Source organism: Macrotis lagotis, chromosome 4 (genome assembly GCF_037893015.1).
Source record: "Macrotis lagotis isolate mMagLag1 chromosome 4, bilby.v1.9.chrom.fasta, whole genome shotgun sequence".
Classification (NCBI taxonomy): Eukaryota; Metazoa; Chordata; class Mammalia; order Peramelemorphia; family Peramelidae; genus Macrotis; species Macrotis lagotis.
The window spans coordinates 90717848-90740709 of record NC_133661.1 but is presented as its reverse complement, the minus strand read 5'-3'; the positions used below and the strand labels follow the sequence as shown (position 1 = coordinate 90740709).

Here is a 22862-nt window from a genome sequence, read left to right as displayed (position 1 = left end):
ATTTTCTCCTGAGATACAAAGATGTTGTCTTTGAGATCCAGCTGCCTAAAGGAGTAATGACTATAGATTCAGAAGATCTACTTTTTTGACTTCACATTTTCCTTTATTAGGGTTGAGATAATTTTCATCTGAAAAGTGAGGAGGGTAGTTTAGATGAACTATTCAATTTCTAAATACTAGGATTTTATTCTGATAAAAAGCATGCATATGAAGGTACAACTCTTGGAGTAATGATTTTTTGCCCTCAAGAAGTTGGCATCTGCACATGACTATTTGAACAGCTCCTTGTTTATTCCATGATAATTACATACAAATGCTTTGTTGTGTGATATTGCTCAGGGCCTGTGATTTGTATAGTGTTAACAGAATTGAAACGCACTGTGTGGCCCTTATATGTGGGTGGTATTTCAGTCCAAAATGTTAAGAGGGCAAGTAAGTGACTGGCACTTCAAGGGCAGGGCCAAACACCAAACAGGGCATCCTTTTAATAGAACATCTTTATGAATTCATTTTGTCTTTGTTTTTGACACTAATGAGCAGAGCACAAAGCAAAGTGAATACTGCTTCAGAATCAAAACATAAAAGCAAGATTAATATTTGAACTCCTTTTATGAGGAACTCTGAGAAGAAAAGGAGAGATTGAATTGCTCCTGTTGATATGTGGAAGTTAAAAATAACCCTCAGACTTTTGGCAAATTTAGAAGGAATTCTATCCTATTTTCAAATGGTGTTAGGCAAGAATTAACACTGAGACTGATGACTATCAGGAAACACATTGCCCAGATTTTTCTACTGGGAAATAATATCAGAGACATGATGGACATATGCCAGTTCCCCTTTCCAATTACAAGGGCTAGGAAGTTGGGTAAAGGATACAGAAATGTAGAAAACAAATCATCAGGTCAGTTGAGGTTCTAACTGGAGAGTCAAGTAGTGAGGTTTATGATGCTAATGGATACAGAAGAAGAATTAAACACAACATAGAAGTAGTCAGACAGGGATGGAAGAGGAGATGGGGACAAAACCACCAGAACAGAGACTTTTATTCTTTTCTAACTAGTCTAGTGCAGTATTTCGCACCTTGAAGACAATAAATAGATGTTTATTGATCGATCAGATAGCTGATGATGATTTTTTAAAAATAATTTAGTTATTTATTTTTCCAGCTATATGCAATAGTAGTTTTTAACCACTCCTTTGAATTTTAAATATTTGCTCCCTCCCTCCCTTCCCTTCCCCCTCCCCCTTACAGAAATCATCTAACTTTGCTAGACATAGATCAATATTAAACATGCTGTGAGAGAAGAATCAGATCCAAATAGAAGAAAGAAAACATTAGAGACAACTTTTAAAAATTGAAAATAATAAGTTTGGTCTTCATTTAAACTCCATTTTTTCAACTGTGGATATGGATGGTATTGTCCATAAGTCTTTTTGGATTATTGTACTGCTGAAATGAAGAAATTCATCATGATTAATCATTATGCCATGCTGTTGTTAATGTGTATAGTGTTCTGGTTTTGCTCATTTCACTCCATATATTAATGTTTTGTCCTTTCATCAGGGAGGTGATGCCATTATAAGCTCATGAATTGGATTTGAGTGAATGCTGTGCTACTTCACCAGCCTTCTTTCTTCTCTGGAGTCATCTGGGTCCAGTGACCAGATATGAATCAAGATGAATGGAGATGGCCCTGAATGTGAGGCAATCAGGGTTAATGACTTGTCCAAAATCACACAGTTAGTGTCAAGTATCGAAGGCTAGATTTGAACTCCTGTCCTCCTAACTCAAAGACCAGTGTCACCTAGCTGTACGATCAATGAGCTAGCATCAAGGAAATCAAAAGCTATATTACAACAAGGCTTGGAAATAAATGAGTCATTATACAAAAGTATAACTCATTGGAGATAATTTCATTTCTGTTCAAGGCAAAAAAATTTGATCCCTGCTGCAGTTCTTGAGATAGAAGGATGAATAAAGCTCTTCTGTTTTATCTCATGTTTTGTCTCATCTGATAGGCACCAACCAGAAAGTCATTCTCTTAGAGTAACAGTATGTTTTTGTGAAATTCATTACTTCTGTTTTAAAAATCAGTTTTCTTATCCATAAAATAAGGAACTTAGTATAGATGATTTTTTAGTTTCTTAATTCTTAGCTAATGAGGTCAAAGACCGATTCCTGAGGTCACCCAAAGAGTAGTGGCATCCTAGGATTTGAAATTGGGCTAACTGCAAATCCAGACTTCTGATCCTCTATTGCAACTTGCTGTGTGTGTGGACAGTCCTCCAAGTTTTCTTGTTTGTATTGATGCCCTGGAACACTGAAGAGCCTCCCAGAAGAGATAAATAATGCAAGGAGTGTAATCTGACCATTCACATAGAAAAGACCAAGAAGATGAACAATATCTATTGTCTAGATTTCAACAGAAATTTAGATGAATAATCTACAGAGTCTATCCATCAGTATATTCAGGACAGATTATACAGATAGACAAATAATTGGGAATATCATTAAAGATATTATTTGAGTTTTACAATTCCCCCCCATCTTCCTTTCCTCCCCCCACACACAGAAAGCAATCCGTCAGTCTTAACTTTATTTCCATGTTGTACATTGATCCAAATTGTGAGACTAGCATTAAACAGGAAGAGATCAGGATGAACTCCTTTGGAGAAATTGTCTAACTCCTTTAATGATCGACCCCATGCTTGTCATGAAAACAAAGTACCATATTTTTTATTATTTTCATATTAATATTCTTCCTTTGATGCCAAAAGCTATGAAGAATTAAATATAAATATAATGGTGCAATGGAGAAGCACATTGTGGGTGTAAGGAAAGTGTGTCACATAACTAAAAAGAAAATTTAAGGTAAGCAGACAAAAATTATGATATCAAGGTGTTATATAATAAAAAGACAAAATTGTAGAGGACATGCTGGGATGAAAGAACACAGATAGACAACCAGAATGATCCAATGATATGCTTATAATGTCAGAAAAATCCAGAGAAGACTTTCAGGATGTTGGGTAGACCCACCATACTGACTTTATGGGAGGACAAAGATAAGAGTTGCACAGGACAGGCATGTTGCAATCTGCATCATTAAAAGGAATTTTTGAATTGAGCGTATTATATCATAGGAAGCTAGATAGCATAAGGAATAGAACTGTGGACTTGGATTTGGAATGTCCTGCTTTGACATCTTTATACTTATTAGCTATATGACCTTGGGCAAGTCCCATTACTTCTTTTAGTCCAAGTTTTCCTGTTTGAATATGTGCTTTGCATCCTTACTGAAGAACATGACCCTTACTAATATGACACAAAGAATTCTAGAGACTGGGGGTTAATGTCAAATATGACTGGCGAATGAGCAAGAGGATGGACAAACACTTGTAAAGGAATTTTCTCCTTCCCTGATCTAGAAGAAATGACTCTACTTTCCCCTTTTAGACTCCTGTCTTTTCTCATGGTCTCTCTGCCTGTCTCTCTGTCTCTGTCTCTGTCTCTCTCTCTGTCCCTCTGTCTCTGTCTGTCTGTCTCTCTCTCTCTCTCTGAATTTCTCTGTGTCTCTATGTTTGTCTCTATTTCTCTCTCCTCTGTCACACACATACTCACAAAACAAACACACAATCAAGCAAAAAGAAGATAGTTAGGGAAGCTCTATCTTCTCTCTTACATTGGCATTGGCAGCTTTCAAAGATGTGTATTCCTAGGAAAGCCTGAGTCCCAAGCTACCTTCTTTGACCTTTCTATTGCTTTTCCAGGCACAGTTTAGTAACTATTGATTCTGAAACAGCCTTGGTAGTTACTTTGTTAGTTCCAGAATTCGTAAGTTAAACATTTCCTTGAAAGCATGCTTCTCAGAGGAGATGACCTTTACCAATATAATCCTGTGATTGAGAAACTAAAGAAGTCTAGGGTTTGGTCAGCCAGGAGACCAGGACTTTGAAATTGTTCAGACAGTCCAAGTATGAGGTGACTGAAATAATATCTATTCAGCAGCTCTACAAAATTGCTCTTTTGGGGGTGGGAGTGGAGAAGGAGGGCAAAATGAGCATAATAAGCCATTTAGAAGTCTTACATTTCTTATATTTGTTGTTTGAGTCTTTTGTATCTAATGTAGACTTTTTTGAGTAGGAAATAACCACACTCTATAAATGACACAGCTATCATAATTTAGTACCTTTCCTAGAAGGGATGCAGTCATCTACTATTGGGAAAAATGCAATCATGAACCATAAGATGAATGAACCAAGATGAATGGAGATGGCCCTGATTTTTTGTTTTAGAGATTTCCCCAGAATTTTATTCCAGGGCAGGATCAAAGCCCTGGTGCTAGGGTGTGATAGTTAATGTTTAACAACCAGATTACTGGGTCGGGGGGAATAGTAAGACAACACATTTTTAAATGTAATCTGCATCTTAAACATTTTTTCAGATCTCTTTAAGACTAGTTAATCAAGAGAATAATTAACAATTAAATTAAACCCTGATATTTAGTATTGGTAGAAATGTCCACACTGAAAATTGAAGTTAGTGCCAGCATATCTGTACCCCACCTTGGGATCAGCCCCTCAAAGACTGAACCATCATGTGAGTGAGTCCAGAGTCTCTTTTTGTAAAACCTGTAAAGTCATATGGTACATTATAGAGCTAGTAGATCCTGGATAGATGTCTGAGAATATTTTTTTTGTCTTAGCATATGAGCTCACTGAGGCTCAAAATGAGGTCTTTTATGTACAGTACTTAGCAATGTACTACTTATGTTGCCCAGTGGGGAGACAATCAGCTTAGAGAGGAATTTTGAGACTGAATGGATATTCGTATGTGTCCTAGGTTTCCAAGGATAGCTATCTATATTTGAGAGGACTGCCATTCTTTGACCTAATTTCAGGAGCCAGAATTTTCAATTGTATTCATGCTGTTGCATTAATTACATGGTTCCTAAGTGAAATGCTCGCATAAACTATCATTACCCTCAGGATTATACTCTGGCAGTTACACAATGGAGCTCCTCCTTCAGGCTTGGGGAAGCCACACCAGCCCAGAACGAAGCCTCTTTGCTACAAATGAATGGAGCCTCTCCACAAAACGAACCATTGTTCATGATTTTCGAACACCATTTGGATATTTCTGAAACCTCACAATCCTTCATTGCCAACTGAGAGACAATTGGACCCTGAGTTGATCTCATGTGAGCTGAGACAAAAAACTAGACAGACTTAGGACAGAGCACTGCATGTTCAGGATGGCACCACATGATAAGCTTCGGGTTTGGGCCAATTGCTATTTTCTGGAACTCTGATGGCAGGGAATTGCCTCACTCTGGAAGCCAGAGATAACTTGTATTCATTGAGATGAGATGGAGAAGAAAAAATTATTTAAAGTCACCCGCTTCCTTGTTATAGCTAAAGAAACATTTAAGTGATTTTCTTTGGAAAAAGACAAAGGAAATGAAAATGGCAAAAACAAGGAGAGAATTAGAGAATGCAAGCTACTGTAGGAGGAAATGAAAGTTGCCATCTTCTGGCAGATTACCTTGATTCTGACGTGGCAGCCTTTTGGCTCTTGTTTGCACAATAAGTGTTGGAATGGATTATACCTTGCCAGAGAACATATGCATTTGATAGAAGCCCATGTCTCCACTTCTTTGTAATCACTACAGTTCACACCCTTGTAATTTTCTTTGTGTTCCAGCATTAGATGCCAAGAAATGTTTTGTTCTCCCCAGGAGCCAAACCTAACTTGGGGGAGGGCAGGCAGACAGAGAGAATGGCTTCTTCCAAACTCTGATGAGCATTAGGGTCGAAGGGCCAGGCAACCATTTTTTGTGCTCCAACAGTAAAACTCTAGTCATTCTTGATCAGTCAGGTAGTTTAGTTGAAACATGAAAAACAATTGGATAGCATTGTGAAGAGTGTTAAGGACTTAAATGAATAAGGTCACTCCCAGACAACTGTGGTACAAAAGAGACATTCCTTAATTTGAGATCAGGAAATATGGGTTTCAATCTTAGCTCTCTGACTTATTAGTTGTGTGACCCTGGACCAGGCAATTAACCTTTCTGTAACCAGTTTTCCTGAATACAAAATAGGGAGAAGACTTCTCAAGCTGTTGACCTGCCAGGGTTATTAGGAGGATCATATGTCTTAGTAGAAGGGAAGTGATTCCTAAGTTGGAAAGTGTTATTTCCTAGGAATTGTGATTCAATCTCTTCTTATCCTGCCATCCCCATGGCCCAACCCTACAGTATCAGATAAGCATGACGTTTTTGTGTAGACCACACAAATATATTGAATGTGTCAGATGTACCCTGTCTAATATGGGCTTGGTTCCATGACTTTTGGGTTAAATAGTATTATAGGAAGAATGAGTTTCATAAGAACAAATCTGGACCCCTGCCCAGGGAGGAACCAGGAAACCATTCAAACTCCACAAATGAAGATATGTATAAATAATAAATAGTAAAACATAATGTCTCATTCTTTATGAAGTGCCTTTTCTTATAGGGAGATTTCACAGCATTTATTACTACAGTGTTTTTTCCTCTTACAATCTTGTTAGAAGACATTCCATAATCATCAAGACTCCAGTTTTATATATGGGAGAACTGAGACACAGAACTTTGCTCAGATAACTTGTCTAAATGTATTCTTATGTCTGATTCTCAAGCAACCAAGATTGTTTTGATATTTTAGGCACATCTCAGAAATACTTCAAATAGTATGACCCACTTACCTGATTAATTAAAATACACCACAACTCATTCTCAGCTTATAATAAATGTAGAATCCAGAGTGAAGTTCCTTCTCTTTTTTTAGCCCAAGCCCTTTCTATTTCCAATTAGAAGAGCACAAAGGGGAGGCTTTAGCCATAGACTACATGGCTTTGTTCTACTGAGCCTTTTGCTCAGGATTGGCCCTAAAGTTTCACTCATTTTTAGTAATCAGCATCCCTGAACAAATGAGTCAAAAAATGAGCTCTCTTACAAAGCTGAAGAATTACAAAGTGCCACCAAAATATGCTGAGAATAATTACATAGTAAATCTCTACATCTTAAGAATGGAAAACAGATCCTGTCTTGGAGTTTGAGGACCATTGTTTGAATTGGTTGTATCCTGAGACAGTATATACTCAAGTAATTATGTGTCAGTTCCTCCAGCCAGGCTGAAATGAAATGAGGCCATGAAGTAGGAGTTAAGTAATTTGTGATTGAGTGAGGTTATTTTACCTTTCCCAGTGGAAAAATCAAGGTAACTCTAAAGCTTGTCCAATGTAATTATAATAGTACACAACACTTTGGTTTCGAATTTTTTTTTTTACTTAGGAATTAAACAAAACAAAGCAACAGTCTGAACATTCACAATGATTGAACCAAAAGCGCTATAAATTGAAACACTTGTTTTATGACTAGTAGCATTATCCTCTCAGGAGAACATGAAGCATTGAGTTTACCTTCATTGTCTTTTATTTTATGAATCAGTCATAGTAGGTGACTCAGCCATGGAGCATTCTTCAAAATTTGCTACTCTTATTAACAGGACTGGGTGGGGTATAGTGTATCGTCAATCAAGAAATATCTATTGATCACCTACTAGCATTTAAATAAGTGAGTTAATTCTTATTTTCAATGACACAATTGATACTCTGTAAACTTGGAAAGATTGGACTACCAAGAGTTCATTTTGGACTACCATGAATTCATTTCTTCAAATTAGTTTCTTTCACTGGTAAAGAAATTCTGATAGAGCTGTAACTAGGGTGAAGACAGCAGAGCTTTGACCCAACAATTAAGGAAAGCTTAGTGTACTGATGTCATCTAAAGGTATACTTCCAATCTCAAGATTCTTTCTGGGAGTAACAGAAGTAACTTTGCTCCATGGCATCCTTCTTCCCCTAGTTACTCAATTTTTAGAGGGCAAAAGCACCATCATTTGATGCTCAGCATTCCTACTTCCTATCCTGCTTAGCCCAGACCACAGGTGGTAGCAGGTTCATCCTAGATTATATCCTCCCTTATGGTCAAAGCATGCCCACCCACCCCCAAAAAGAAGCAGCCAGTCTTTAGCAGTATCAAAACTTCTCAATGTCGTGGGACACCTTCCTATCTGAGCAGCTACAACCCAGGTGATGTTCCTCCTCACTAACCTTGCTACTTACCTTATTACAGCTTTGAGCCTTATTGATTTCAATGGGATTTCTGAAACAGGAACAATAGGGTCTTTTTTCTAGGAGTTATTCAATATACCCAAGTATTTTAATCTAAATTAATAGATCAAACAGCAGCAAAATTAATTTCAAATTGTGCTTCCAACCAAAAAATAAGCTTAAGAGAAAAAAATAGCATTTAATTTATTCATCCTTTTTTCTTTCTCTTTTTTCCCCAAAGCACCTAAAACAAGGATTTTCTCTTAAATTTAAGACTCTAATCATAACATATCCTATTATAACCATAGAGGGTAATGGGAATGTCTACTTTTTTCAATCTGTAATTATTTCTTAATGGCACTATTATTCTTTTCATTTGAGGCATACAATTGATGCAGAGATTGGCCAGAGAGAATGAGAAGGCAAGTCATCAAAATTTGACCAATAACAGAAGCATGCGTTTTTCTTAGTCACTGATACCAAAATGAAAGGGGATAATAGAAACCAGGAAACAAAATAAATGACAACTATTAATTTAGCGGTAGTGTGATTTGCATAGTAATGCAGGAAATCTGGGGCTGATTATTATACTCAGTCTATCATTAGGAACATAAGATATGTTAAAAACTCACTTGGTTTTTCTTCAGTAGTAATATCCTTTGATGTCTTTTGATAACTGAGCCATCTTCTGGCTATGTGTATTATGTCATGAGAGTAAACTTAAAAATTTCAAATGGAAAAATCATACTTCACATTCTGTTGCAAATACCTAATTGGTACCTCACAGTTAATTTGAGGTCAGGGCTTGTTTCATTTTTCTCTTTTGTACTTCTAGTGGCTAGGTGCCTCATTGTGCTAGATGATTGATTTATTTATGGCACCTCTGCAAGGTTATAATTTGACTAGATACTCACAGTTCAATACCAAACTATATTTTGAGGGCAGTAGCACTAGAATACAGTAGCTGAAATTGGAGAAATGCACAGAAACAACTGGCCAAACTCATGAAAGTTATGAGCAGTATCGTATGATTGAGTCACTTGTCCAATAAAAGCAATCCTATTATGCTAGCAGGGTGCCTGTTGGTAGGTTGAACAAAAATGTATCCAAAGTATAAGGGGAAATCAAAGAAAACTTATTCCATACTATGTGGCTATCTCTTTTAAGTGTTTTGGGGAGAAAAAAAGAAAGAGAAATAATGAATACATTAGATGCTATTTTTTTCTCTTAAGCTTATTTTTTAGTTGGAAGTATAATTTGAAATTAATTTCACTGTTGTTTCATCTATTAATTCAGGTAAAAAGACATGGATAGGATATGTGGAATAATTCCTAGAATCAACAAAGATCTTCTTGAATTGATATTGGATGTCATTAATTGTGTGACCTTGGGCAAGTCACTTAATCTTTGTCAGCCTATGTTTTTTCAACTGTAAAATGGAGAAAATAATGGTACATAATGGTACCTACAGTACAGAGTTTCTATGAAGAGAAAAAGAGTTAATTAGGCACATACAAGTACCTAATAACCATTTGTTTCCTTGTTTCCTACCTTTTACCCAATGTGACAGGTGCTTTCTCTCTTTTCTCATACTTATACCAATAGAATACTCAGGCTATTGATTTTGATTTTGCAGTGTCACTACATAGCCAGCTTTTGTTTCATTCTAATCCTGTGATCTTCTAATTTGTTAAGCATCTTTAAGCCACTTGGCTTAATTCAAGCAATTAATAAATAGTATGGGCAAGCACAGTTCAGTGATGACCTGCATCACTGGAGAGAATACTGAAATTGATAAGCACATGGAGTCATTAAATTATTGGAGCAAATTCTCTCTCTCTTCTATTTATCATATTTTTTTCTGAATTACCCCAGAGAGTTAAGAATCTAAGGGAGAGGCAAGATGCAAACACATAAATGCCCAAAGAACTACATACAAAATAAATAGAAAATACTTAATAGAAGGAAGGTACCAGGTCTAAGAGAGATTGGAGAAGTCTACCTGGAGAAGGTTGAGTTTTATCTGGGATTGAAAGGAAGCCAGGGAGGTCAATAGTAGTCATAGAAGAGGAGAGAGAACATTCCAGGCAAGGAGAACAGTCAGGTAGAATTCATAATTCTCTACATCCTACTTACACCCACCATTTGTCTTTTCATTACCTTTGAAATGCATTATTTCCTAGGAAAAAAAAATCTACGCCTCTCTCCTTTTTCTGATTGATTCTGGACTAGCTAATGATACACTTGCAAGTCCAAGAGACCCCCACCAATAAAGTCTTTGGGTTATCTAGTTGATTCTCATAGATTCCTTGGTTGTTTGGTCATGAACCTTAACTCCAATTTTTTTTCAGAAAATATATGATCAGAAGAAGAAAATTGTTATTAAAAAGATGGATCTTTTGTTATGAAATAACGCAGGGTCATTAAAACAATCATGCAATTTCCCAAAGGTATTTCAGAGAAAATATATTAAATAGAAGAGGGGATGCTTTTGTAAAGTATAACATTAGGAAGGCATAGAGTGGGTGGTAAGAAGCAGAAACATCAATGTGAAGAGGGAATTTGGAAAAACAGACTACTTTTTGACTCTTGTATTTGGCCTGTGGATTATTTTTCCTAATTATATTACATTGTTTGTTCAACTTGCCATTCCTGGAATATTCCCCATGCTTTCCTACTTCTTATCTTTGCTCAAGCAGTCCCCCTGACTTGGAATGTTTTCCTTTTCTTCTCTTCTCTCTATCTATCCAAATCTTATCTTTCACAGACAATTTCAAATCTCATGTCATTTGTGGAGGCTTCTTTGTGGAGTCTTCTTTGATCAACATTTTTTCATTTATTTCTGACTCTTTGTGACCCCTTTGGGTGTTTTCTTGGCAAAGATACTGGAGTTGTTTGTTATTTCTTTCTCCAGCTCATTTTACAGATGAGAAAACTGAGACAAACAGGGTTAAGTGAGTTGCCCAAGAATCACACAGTCATAAGTGTCTGTGGCCTGATTCCAAATGCCAGCCAATTGTTTTCTTTAATACCGCCTAAATCCGTGTCACCTTCTTTGAATGGACTATAGAACTTACAATTAAGAAGGGTTCAAAATCCTACTTCTAACCTTTAATAAATGAATTGCCATGAGCAAGCAATTTAATCTCTTTAAGTCTCAGTTTCATCATCCATAAAATGGGTAGTATTATAATAATATGTGGGATTACCTCCCTAATAATCTACCTAAGAATTTGTGTGAAAATGGAATGAGATAACCTATTTAATATTTTGCAAACTTTTGCACAATGTGAATGTCAAATAACTGTTATTATTAGAATCATTTTAACTATTGTAATTATTTCCCATGCAACTCAATAATTATTATACATTGCTTAATATGAAGCTTGTCTTTTTATGTTAATAGTTTACTTTCTGACTATATGGAAACTCTGAGTGACCAGGGATTGTGTTTTACACTTTTTTCTCTTCTAACACTAAGAATAGATTCATATCCAAAATAGGCACTCAACAAATATTTGTTGCTAGTGTATATACACACAAATAAACAATTTATTAAGAGAATAGAAAAAGTAATACCACTTTACCAAGTCAGGAAGGGTTTGAGTCCTACCTCTGACACATACTAGCTCTAAATCAATTTACCTCTCGGTCTTCCAGAGTTTCTAACAGTTTGGGGTATATAGAATGAATCCCACTGGAAGTCTGTTAATACCTATGTTTTTAGAATAATGATTTTTGATGCATATGATCCAGTGGCACATTGCAGCCAATTCCTGCCACTGAGGAAACTGTTCCTGGTGGATCCCTAGTGTTTGGGTTACTGAGCTGCAAGAGAGCTTCAGGCAATCAGGTCTTTGTACTAGATATGGAACCAATATGGTAGGCTCTTGAGCAATAGTCCGTTGATCCTAGATTAAGAACTACTGCTTTAAAATTGCAAATTGTAGAGAAGATATTGATCTTCATTAGTAAAGGAAGTTATTATCATAGGTCTGGTCCTGATATAGAGATAGATAACAGGCAAATAGAATTAGAATGTGATTTTATTCATTCAGTTTTAGACAGATGATAGATATATAGATAGATAGAAAGAAAAATAGATAGATAGATAGTTAGATAGATAGATAGATAGATAGATAGATAGATAGATATAGATAGATAGATAGATAGATAGATAGATAGATAGATAGATAGATATAGATGAATGGATAGATGGAGCAATAGCTATTAATATATATTTGTGTGTATTTATTATTACTGTTATTGACTGAAGCATCTGAAAACCTAGGTAAGTATCTGTAGTAGACCTCACAATGTCTCATATGAAGCTTCAGAATACTCTGAATGTTCAACAACTCAGAAGGATGATTTTGCAAGGGGAAAAGGGGACTTGTTTGGAATTCCCTTTCCAGAAGTTTGCCAAACTCCTCCTCTTATTCCCACCCCCTCCTTTCACAAAGGGCTCTTTAAATAAGAGGAGGTCCAAATATCTTACTTGACAGGAATGTTTTACCAACTGAAACAAGGTCAATCTATTCCCCAAGGATCCTTGATCTGTTAAGAATGTCATAGTAAAAAGTGAGTTTGTTACTCAGTAGTAGTTACTCAGTTTATTATGGTTTTCACTCAGCTTACTTTTTCATCAACTTTTGAAACTGTATTTTGTACACTATTACCAGAGAAGAAGCAAAAACAACTGACTTCTCCCAATTCATATAAATTTATAACTGCAACCTTGACTAGAATAAACTGAGATCAGAGGAGGGAAGAAGATATGATGCATGAGTTAAACATCATGTAATAATAATTAACATATTAAATAATGACGTCTACATATCAACATCTAAAGAATTTGCCCTGAGAATTTATTAGAAAAATAACTAAGTGATGAAATATTATTTTACTTAGGAGGGGGAGAGAGAGAGAGAGAGAGAGAGAGAGAGAGAGAGAGAGAGAGAGAACTGGAGGGACAGAGGGAAGGAGGAAAGGAGAAAGGAAGAAAATACCAAACCTGAAATCCTTTATCTGAAGATTTTCAACATATATGCCACTTCTTAAAGCCAGAAATAAAGTCCATTTAAATGGAATCTTCCCAGAGTGTTTTTGTTCAGCCACCTGAAGTAGGTTGGCCGCTTCCATCTAAGTCTCTGCCCTCAAACAGCATGTACACAGATAAGTAAATGGAAAAATACATTCACTCTGATAGAAAATAATTTTAAAAGAGAGAGGATCAAGAAAAATCTGGATAGGAAACAAGATCTGGACTGTCCTTTGAAGAAATCTGAATATTCTAAGAAAAAGAGAGCTGCAGAATATATGCATTATAGGCCTCGATATGGTGATGGAGTTTCATGCACTGGGAAGAGCTAGAAGACCAGTTTAATTGGAGCAGAGAAATAAAATTGTAACAGAAAATGGGAAGGTAGTAAAAGACTTTAAAAGAAAAGCCAAGGAATATTTATTTTATCCTAAGGCAATAGTGAGCCATTGAAGATTTTTGAGTAGAAGGATGATATGTTCAAATCTATGCTGAATTAAAATATTAATTTGGCATTTGAGTAGAAGAATAGATTGGAAACTGGAAAGCCTGGAGGCAGAGAGATCATTAAGCTACCATCTGTAAAAGTTCTGGTGGTAAGTAATAAATATCTGAATAATTATAGAAAATAAAGCATAAATTATCTCCTTATATCCATTATAAGATCAATTTTCTTAAATAACATTAAAAGAAAAATTCTAAGTCTAAAAGAGAAAACAATTCTTATATGGGAGCTTGAGTGCTAGAAACCAAAATATCTTGCAATAAATCAATCATTTCTATTAATACAACTATTACTACTACTACTACTACTACTACTACTACTACTACTACTATTACTACTATTACTACTAATACCACTACATACACCAATGTAACCGTATCCACACTTACATGCATATATGTATATTTATACACACACACACACACACATATATATATATATACATACATACATATATATATATATATGTATATTCCAAATAATACAATTGTAGGTGTGGTCTTCAAAATTCAACTTTTCATAACTTAATTCCCCTCTGTACTATCTGACTAAAATGAATAACAAAAGAGGGTATTTTGTATATTTATTGAATTCCTTTCTTAAAATTCTTTTTTTTCAACTCAAGTAAAATGTATCCCATATGTGTGATAATATGATCATTATATAGGAGACATATTTTCCTCTAATGCTGTTTACCCATGTATAAATTCTTGAAAGAAGATTTTTTTCTAAGATTTCTATCAGACACTGCAGCACCACAAGGCTGCGGCCACCCATATTGGCAATCTTCACCAACCCTGTTCTTTACATACCCTCAATGTTTGCCTTGAGTTCATTGCTGAGAAGTTATTTGTCTTCTCAGTAGGGGAACTGGGTTCCCAATGCTTCAATTCCACCCCCATCTCAGATTCTTGAGGCATAATTCTATTTTTGGCCCTAGTGGAGGGTAGAGGGGTGTCAGAACAACATACCCAGAGTATATCCAGTTTGAAATAAGCAGTTTTATTCCCATAAGGAAAAGGAATGCCAAACAACTAAAAACTTTTTGAATGATTACAATCAGATAAGAGGTTAAGCTTTGATGAGATATTTCTAAATGTATTTTTTCTGCTTCTTAACTATTTTCTATTTCATATCCAAAGTAGATCCAAATCAACACAAATGGGTTCCAGAAGCTGATACTCCATTTCTATGGAGTACTACCTTTTAAAAAATGTGCTTATTTCATTTTTAATTTATGGAATAAAACAAGTGTTTCCATAAACCATATTGTAAATGAAACTACAAATCTATTATGTACAAACTGCTATTTCTTTTAAATATATCAATACATTCTATGAGAATATGTTGATATAAATATATAACAAAACTATTGTGTAATTTTTTTCCTTCTTTTATCTTCTCTTTCCAACCACCTTAGAGATGGCTATTATTAGACACAAATCTGTATATACATACATACATATATATATATATATATATATATATATATATATATGAAACTCATTCTATATAACTTCTCTTTTCAGTTCTTTCCCTGGATGTAGATAGCATTTTTCCTCATATGACCTTTGTAGTCACTCTTCATATTTAAAATAGTCCAAATGACTTATTCACTCAAAGTTGGTCTTAAAGCAAGGAGGAAGATCCTTCCTAGAAACATACTTACCTAAGAGGTCAAAACCCCATAAGGTTGATCAGTGGAAGGAAGGATGTTTCAATCTCTCTGAATTCAGAGATTGTTCTTTTCTCATAAGGCTGGCAGGAAGAAGAGACCTGAGTTACCAGTTAATATAGCCACTGAGTTCCATCCCAGAAGCCCATTAAAAGTGCCATCATGGCCAATAAGACCCACTCAATGGACAGCTGCTTCTGGGTTTGTGTCCTCCAAGCATTATACTATTCTTGACACATAGTAAGCCTGTACTCCTTTTCTCATTCATTCATTCATTCCTTCATTCTAAGTAGAGTGTTTAAACTGTTAAAGTTCAGAATGAGCCAATACTGAAGACAAAGGACAAAAAGAAGCATTTTTTAAGAATCTATATAGGGGACAGGAATATGATTACTGCTTGGAGTGAATAAGATGATATCAACTGACAATAGAAATAAAGCAGAACTGACTTTTTCTTATGCTCCTCTTGTGTTCTTTAAAAAGTACAATGATCTTTGGTCTAAAAAAGCTCAAAATAAAAATGATTGGTAGGGAAACAATACTCAAGACAGCTACCCTAAAACAGTTCCATACAAACAGAACTACATCATTACATACTAAAATACTATTGGATGGTATTATCAGAAGTATTTTCAAGTTCCCAGAGAACAGGAGTAATACTCTAGGATTGGAGAAGGGAATGAGCTGCACCAATTTAAAAAAAAGGTTCAGAGAAGAGAATCTGTAAACTACAACCTGGTAAGCTTAACTTTTATTCTTCACAGAATTCTAGAACATATTGGATTGTTAAAGAAAAATTTAAAAGAGAACCAATGGTCAAATAGAACTGGAATGACTACATCAAAAATAGGTCATGGCCAACATTGTGGTATCTACCTGTAATTTCTTCTGGGGGACATTGAAACCAATAGATCAATTGATTTTGGGAGTCTTGAACTGCAGAAGTACTAAAACAGAGATGTCGGCCTTAAATCTAGCACCCAAGGTGGGAGGTCCCTGAGAGTAGGGATGACCAAGATGCTCAAGGAGGGATGAACTGGTCAAGATCAGAAATAAAGCCCATCAAAGTTTCATGATGGTGGAAAGGAGCTTCTATGCTTTCATCCTGGGCAAGATGGTCAGTTGATCAATAAATATTTATTAAATTCCTATAATTTGCTAAGATAAATACATACTGATAATTCAGAGAAAAGCAAAGGATAGTTTCTGCTCTCCAATAGCTCACAGTTTTATAGAGACCACAAAAAACCAATTTTGTACAACTAAGCTATATACAGGATACATTTAGAGAGACTAAACGGAGGAGAGGCACTAGCATTAAGGAGTATTCGGGAAGAGCCAGTCTCAAAAACAAACAGAGTGAACTATCTTATTTCCCCTCCTTAATAGTACAACTAAACTGGAGTTTATATTTATGCACACACACACACACACACACACACACACACACACACACACACACACACAAATATGTATGTATATATACCTGAATGTTTTATGTAGGTGAACTCAGGATGGCAAAATAAAAAGCACTGGATCTAGAGGTTAGGTTCTTAATCTGTTGCCTTTTAATTTATTTATTTTGATTTTTTAATACTTTGATCGATCACTATATTTCATTAAAATTGATCTCCTTTGTAATCCATTGCACAGCAAGAGCCTGAATTGTATAGTATAGAATCCCTGAAGTGGTTGCATATATTTAAATGCAGGTGGCCATTTTGATCTTAAATGGACAATTAGTGACAGAACTGGTTTTTGAACCCAAATCTATTTGTAGATATATAATTATGTAAAATATGACCATTCATTCCAGTCCAATGCAAATATGTAATGGGAATTTAAAGGGGACTATTTCACAGAATCATAATTTGAACTAAGTAGGGTATAACAGTATTTTATTTGACTCACCATTCTTAGAAAGGATTCATTAGTTTCACCAGATTGGTAAAAGGGTTTATTACAGAAGTTAAAAATTTCTTCTTTAAAGTCAAAGGATCGCAGTTCAAATCATACTTATGAAACTAATGTCCTCTGGCTGTAGGAAAGTCATAATTTCCTTTACTTTAGTTTCTTCATTGAGGGAGGGCTTTGGACAAGATAATCCCAGAATTCCCTGCCACTTCTAGATATAAGTTTCTGTTTTTCTCTAGTATAATTATTGGAATAAATGTGTTATCTTCCCAAAAGTTTCTTAAGACCAAAAAACATCATTTTTATTTCTGTATCCCCCATATTTTGCCATTGTCTTGCTATTGTTAGGTATGTAAGAAATGTTTATCAAATTGAATTGGGACAGCTATAATTGAGGCCCATAGTATGGTCAGTTAGTAACACAAATGGGAATCCAAATCTCCTTATGTAATAATAATAATGATGATGGCAATAATAATAATAGTAATAAATAAACCTTTACAAAATAAATCCCCTGATTTATTTTCCTTTGACAATTGATATTAAAGCTATACTCTATGAGGCATTCAAGTATGATATTCCTGGAACTATAGGGATTTTTTGTTCAGTGACAGATTGAAGGATGAGAACAAAAACCTAAAGAAATTGAATGCAACTTTTAGAAAGGAATCTTTAAAAAAAGGAAAAAAAAACAATGAATAGTTCTCTATTTTGTCTTTGTTTCCTTGGCCTACATATTAGTTGGCAGTCACTAACTGTGCTTATTAGAAACCTTGCTTATCAGAAGGGCATTAATGTGGAAAAAAATTCTAACTTTACAAATATAATAAAAATGATGGGAGAAAATATATGTTAAGTTATTGGTTAACATTGAAATGGGAGTTTTTATAAATAACCTCAATAAAATGAAACTCCAAAGAATAAAATCTTCAGGATAAAACCTCAAAAACATTCTAAGTATCTAGAGTCATGTTCAAACTCCTGACAAATGTTGTACCTAAGAATGGGATGTTTTCTTGGAGATCCTAAAATGCCATTGTTTATTTTATTCTGAGAAACTTTAGATTTCTTTCTATATTGCCATATGGAACATTTTTATATCAAGTGCATAAGGATAAATATTTAGAGGAGACTTCGTGAGAATTCCATGACTTTCATTGAGATAATCAATGAGATAATACCCCAATCTGTTGCCAAACCAGGGTTAGGCTCTCACAAGACTAGACCATAGAAGCAATACTTGTGCCCATCACCATTCCGTCATTAAAGTGATTTTCTAACAAATGTCATCTAAGGGCTAAATTCCTAGTTAAGGAATTCTCAAGAAAATTCTGTGGAACTCAGTTTTATCATTTATAAAATGATTGCATTCTACAATCAATCCTTAAGAATTCTTGAAGGCTTAAAAAAAATCTATGATTTCAAGTGGCAGATATATTAGTCCCTCAATATACATTGCTATGACCACCAAATTCAGCAATTCAGTGCAATCCCATGTTGAAGTGCAAAAGGACAATAAATTTGATTTGTCATGTTCTTCCTGAAGTCCATTATCCTTAACTTAATCACTACACCTCCTGTTTTCAAGGTCAGTTGCTTTGTATTACATAAAGTATGAGCTTCATTTTAATGCTATTGCCTTTTACTTCTATTTTGCTAAATTTTCTTCAAATTCAGTATTTTTGTGTTCCCAATATGTTATGTTTTCTCTTATTTTATTGGAGAGATTTTGGAGAGATTCTTCATGAAATATTCAATTTTTAGTTTATTATTATTTTTTAATTCTACATTGAGTTCTGATTTTTATCCTATATCTATTTCTAATTTCTTCTTTTAAGAATTTTATTTTTCTTTTGATAAATAGCATAGCACAGTAGTTAGAAAACCAATCTTAGAGACAGGAAGTTCTGAGTTCAAGTTCCATCTCCAACATATATTGGTCATATGATCATGGGTAAGTCATTTATTTTCTCAGTTCTTCAGGCTACGTTCTAAATCTTTGAGAGAGAGTATTTCCTCATTCAAGATTTCCCTATATTTCTAAAATTAGAGTCCATTCATGATCCTGATTTCCCTTTCAACCTTTCTCTCTGCTAAGAATTTGCAAGGGGCAGCTAGGTGGTACAGTGAATAAAGCACTGACCTTGGAGTCAGGGATACTGCAGGTCAGATCTGGCTTCAGACACTTACCAGTTGTCATTTAACCTTGGGTAAATTAGTAATTAAGTAAGTAACCCTATTGCCTTTAAATCAGGGACATCTCTATCTGTCCTGATTCATATCTGACCACTGGATCCAGATGGCTCTAGAGGAGAAAGGGAGGTCAGTGACTAAGCACAGCACCACCTCAATCAAATTCAATTCATGTGCTTGTCATGGCATCACCTCCATGATTTATGGTCTTCTTTGGGAATGAAAGACAAACATCATCATTATCATCATTAGAATTTACAAGATTCTCTTGAGTAACATTGGTTCATTTTCCTCCACATGAATATCCTTACAGGTATTTTGGTTTCCTTTTGAGGTTTGCTTATTCTTCCTTCAGGTTGTATGATTTTCTTTAGGATTTTATTTGTTTGGAAGCTAGATTTTCCTTCAGGCTTTGTCTCTTTCAATATATTGGTCTTCAGCTTTTCTATTCCCTTTTATTGCCTTTAAGAATCTGTAAAACTCAGGGCGGCTAGGTGGCATAGTGGATAAAGCACCGGCCTTGGAGTCAGGAGTACCTGGGTTCAAATCGGGTCTCAGACACTTAATAATTACCTAGCTGTGTGGCCTTGGGCAAGCCACTTAACCCCATTTGCCTTGCAAAAACCTAAAAAAAAAGAATCTGTAAAACTCTTTGAATCCTCCTAAATAATATGGCTTTAAAGTTTATGAAAAATAAGTCAGGTTTACTGGTCTATAATTTTTAGACTCATCATCTCACTTTTTTTGAGGGAAAATTACTCATTTGCCTTTCTACAGTATTGCAGAACTTCTCTACTTTCAATGGTTTTCAAGAGACTTCTGGGATGCCATCTTTCTGGAGTAGGTAAATTCAATTCATTGAAAATAGGTCGGTACTTGCATTTATTTCTTTTTCAATCCCCTTTTTAACCATGTTCCATCCTTCCATAGATGAAAAACATTCTCCTTGTCAGAGAAAACAGATCCAAAATAATGGTTGATTAGTTTTTTGTTCCCTAACCCAAGCAACAATCCTCTCTTGGATTCTCTCCTCTTGCCCCTCAAATAGCTAAAATACCCTTTCTTAGTCCTTGCTATTCATTACTAGACTTTTGGCTTACACTTTTATTACAAGATCAGATTTAGATATTCCAGGATCGGGAATTTATACTTTGTTTTAAAGAAAATGAGGAAAGTGTGATTGTTTTTAAGTAAAAGAGTGATATAGTCAGAGTGGTCCATTAGGATTATAGTAGGCAGAAGTATGAAGAATCGTTAGAAGGTGGACTGAAATTAAGAATTTTATCTAGGTGCCTATTGGCTCTCTACCTGTGGAAGCAAAAAAAGTCATAAAATTTCCTAATATAGTTTGAGCAATTGCATTTTCTGATTTTAAGAGTAAACTTGTGAAATAAACCTGTGCCTGCCTCCAAAGAAAAACATACTTAATGTTTCTTTAAAACTGAGGCATATTTTGAAATACCACTTGGAATGTAGTACTGGAAAATATGTAACATTTTGTTGTCACTTAAATTAAGTGATGATATAGTATTTTTCTGTTTTGTGACTTTTGGAACACTTCCTGTTGCAGGAAGAGACACAGACCTTGAATGAACCTAAGTGCCATCATTGTAGAGACATCTTTAAGTGCCTCACACTATTTGCCTCTCTTTGGATTCAGGCTCCTATCTGAAAGAATACAAATTTAATTAACCCCAAATTTCCTCGGTGGTATGGAAGATAGTGTGTTAGATTTGGAATCAGGAAGACCTGAGTTCAATTCTCACCTTAGACATTGACTAGCTCTGGAACCCAGGTAAGTTACTGAAAGTGTTATTTAGACTTAATCTCCCAGCCCCCTTCTTACTTCCCAATCTTCTTTCACCTATGGCATACTATTCTATCTATTGTCAGGGAACTCCTTGCTGTTCCACAAATAAGAAAATCTTTCCTCTTCTTTGACTCTTTCCCCATGCCTAGAATTTTCTCCCTCCTCAGCTTTACTTACTGGTTTCTTTGGCTTCTTAAAGAACCAATTAAAATTCCATCTTCTACAGAAAAGCCCTTTTTTCTAATCCTTCTTAAACCTAGTGTCTTTTTTTCTAGGAATTATTTCCTACTTATCCTATATTTGTTGGTACAAATTTTATTTGTTGTTTCCTCTTTTAGATTGTGACTCTTTGAAGGTAATGTCTTTTGCGTCTTTTAGCATCTCTTCCACACGGTAGGCACGTAATCAATGTTTATCAAGTATTGTACCTCAGTTTCTCTTTTGTGAAATCATAAGGTAAATTTGATGACTTTAAAGGTCTCTTCTACCACTTAATCTATGATCCTACTATTTTACGATGATATCACAATGATCATAAATGCTGGTCTGTTGCTTGACATATAATGTGGCTGCTGGTATAAGACATAGAAAATTGCATTTTCTAATTTTTAAATGCGTCTATATTTTTAAAAAATGTTTTTTGAATTTTACATTTTTCCCCAATCTTGATTCCCTCCCCCACCCCCACAGAAGGCAGTCTGATAGTCTTTACATTGTTTCCATCCTAGACACGGATCAAAGTTGAATGTGTTAAGACAGAAATCATATCCTTAAGAAAAAATATGAGAGAGAAAAATTACATAAGATACCTTTTTTAAATTTAAAAATAAAGGTAATAATTTTTGGTTTTTGTTTAAACTCCACAGGTCTTTCTCTGGATACAGATGGTATTCTCCATCACAGATACATTAAAATTGGTCCCGCTTATTACACTGATGAACTGGGCAAATCAATTAAAGTTGATCATCACCCCCATGTAGCTGTTAGGGTGTACACTGTTCTTCTGTTTCTGCTCATTTTGCTCAGCATCAGTTCATGAAAATTCTGCCAGGCTTCCCTGAATTCCCATCTCTCCTGGTTTCTAATAGAACAATAGTGTTCCATAACATACATATCCCACAATTCAGCCATTCCTCATTGATGGACATTCACTCAGTTTCCAATTTTTTGCCACCACAAACAGGGAGGGCTGCTATGAATATTCTTATAAGAGTGATATTTTTACCCTTTTTCATGATCTCTTCAGGGTATAGATCCAGTAGTAGTATTGCTGAATCAAAGGGTACACACATTTTTTTTTTGCCCTTTGGGCACAATTCCAAATTGCTCTCTAGAAAGACTGGATGAGTTTACAGTTCCACCAACAATGTATTAGTGTCCCAGATTTCCCACATCCCTTCCAACATTGATCACTGTCCTTTCTGGTCATATTGGTCAGTCTGAGAGGTGTGTGGTGATACCTTAGAGATACTTTAATTTTCATTTTTCTAATCAATAATGATTTAGAGCAATCTTTCATATGACTATTGATAGCTTTGATTTCCTCATCTGTAAACTGCCTCGGCATAT

The 22862-nt window shown here is 35.1% G+C and overlaps 1 long non-coding RNA gene across 1 annotated transcript in view; it reads left to right on the top strand.

Moving 5' to 3' along the window:
• The window catches only part of LOC141521205 (uncharacterized), a 56195-nt gene extending 49758 nt beyond the window's left edge, over positions 1–6437 (top strand). Inside the window, exon 3 of the long non-coding RNA XR_012477866.1 lies at positions 1565–6437. This is a non-coding gene — a long non-coding RNA (uncharacterized LOC141521205). The remainder of the gene's footprint in view (positions 1–1564) is intronic.
• Positions 6438–22862: the final 16425 nt, after the last annotated feature.